General features: G+C 36.2%; 1 non-coding gene across 1 annotated transcript; it reads right to left on the bottom strand.

The window, feature by feature from the left end:
• Positions 1-1,217: 1,217 nt before the first annotated feature.
• Positions 1,218-1,291, bottom strand: LOC114893496. The gene has a single exon (XR_003792915.1). It is a non-coding gene; the product is annotated as a small nucleolar RNA SNORD28 (small nucleolar RNA).
• Positions 1,292-2,014: the final 723 nt, after the last annotated feature.

The following is a 2,014-nucleotide window of genomic DNA, read 5'->3' on the forward strand; positions in this document are numbered from 1 at the left end:
GTGCCTCCAGCCCTGCTTTTCTATCCTCACCCATCTATTACTGGAGATACTCAGCTACTAAACCATCCCTGCCTCAGGATAGCACCCAGTTCCTATTTTATCCCTGCTTCTCCTAATCCTGCTGCAGAAACAGCATCCAACCCAGAACTGGTCTCCCTTCCCTGAGAGCTGCCTCAGAATCCTTCAGCAGGAACCCAAACCTTACAAAGATGGCACCTTCTTCCCCCTCTGGAGAGCACCATTCATGTTTCCTCTGCAATGCGCTCCCATGCTTGCAAGTCAATAAATAAGATTTTGTCAGACTACAGGTTTGAGTATGGTAGACTGGACGGTTGAGCCTTAACAGATGTCAAGTAGAAGTTGGAGAGTTTGAATGATTTTCTTGGGTATTTGGAGTTTTAAAATAAGATTTCCCAAATGCCAGCTGTTGTTTTGGTGATATATAAATTATAAGAAAAAATGTCTTTTAAAAAAATCGAAATCCTTTGAGACATAATGAAATAAGTATCTGAGTGAGGTTTCATGACTTCATCTAAAGCTGAAAATTTTCAATAATAAAAATTCTTTCAATGATAAGAGACATTACTTTTCTAAAAGACATGACAGTTTTGCTAAGAAGAAATAAATTTCCATCAAGTGTTTAATTTTTAACAAGTTGAATGATCTCTGGGGTTTCTCTTCTGTATCAAACCTTGAATCTCCTTGGCAAGTACCCAATACAAACATTTATTTGCCTTCACTCTTCAAACAGGTACTATATTGCATATACACCAGTAGTATTTGATTCAGAAAAGTACTACACGTATGGCCTATTTCTGACATATCTACTTCAGTTCTATGCATTGCAGCTTCAAAATTCATTTTATATCTGATGGGAAAATCCTTTCCGACCATCCTCATCTTTTTTCACAATAGTCTAAATTGTTTAGACTGTTTATTCTGCCAAATACATTTTGTTAAAATGTGGTTCAATTCTAAAAGAAAATTATATTAAATGCTCCCCATGGTAACTTTATTAAAAATAACATTAAACTTCTAAATTAATTCTGAAACAGTTGAATTTATAGTCTCAGGACTTAGCATGCTTGTGTTTTTCAAATATTATTTTGTTTCTCAGTAAAGTTCCTTTTATAGTTGTGTACCTAATAGTTTTACTATTTTAAATACAAGGTTTATTGTTTTTCTTTCTTCTTAAAATTTTTTTCATTAACAGAAACTGCCTTTAGAACTCTAACATGCTATTAACTGTGGTACCTCACAGATGATAAAAATGTCAATCAAATTATCCAACTCATTATTTTTCTTTAATAAAGATAATACTCATGACAGGAAAAGTTATAAAATGCAAAAAAATACATAGACCATCATACTCCTAATAGGCCATGGTATCATCTTATTATCTAAACATATTAGCAATTATATCCCAGCTTGTTAAAAAAGTTCTCCCTTCTATTCTTGTCCCATGTTGTGGTAGGCAGGATAATGGCCTCTCAAAGATGTTCATGTCCTAGTCTCTGGAACCTGTGAATATGCAAAAGGAAACTCAGGTTTCAAATGGAATTAAGGTTGCTATTCAGCGGGCCTTAAAATAGAGAAATTGTCTGGATGGCCCCAGTCTAATCACAGCAGTCCTTAAAAGCAGAGAATCTTTCTCGGCTTCAGTCTGAGAAGGATGTGAAGACAGAAGAAGGTCAGAGAAATGAGACATTAGAAGGGCCGGGCACTGCCTGCTTTGAGCCAGGGAATATGAGTGGCTTCTGAAAGCAGGGAAAGCCTCTGCCACAGCCTCCAGAAAGGACTGCAGCCCTGCCTACCCCTGGATGTTTTCTCAGATCTGTGTCAGACTTGTGATCTACATAACTGTGGGATAATAAATTTATGTGTTTTATGCCACTAAGTTTGTGATAATTTTTTACAGCAACAGTTGAGACTAACACAGGTCTTTACATTGATCTGAACAGTACTGAATAATAATGTCAAATCTGGGGTGGAGAAAGAGACATTTAGGTCCAAA

Source organism: Monodon monoceros, unplaced genomic scaffold, assembly GCF_005190385.1.
Source record: "Monodon monoceros isolate NGI ecotype Baffin Bay Population unplaced genomic scaffold, NGI_Narwhal_1 Super_Scaffold_12, whole genome shotgun sequence".
Taxonomy (NCBI): Eukaryota; Metazoa; Chordata; class Mammalia; order Artiodactyla; family Monodontidae; genus Monodon; species Monodon monoceros.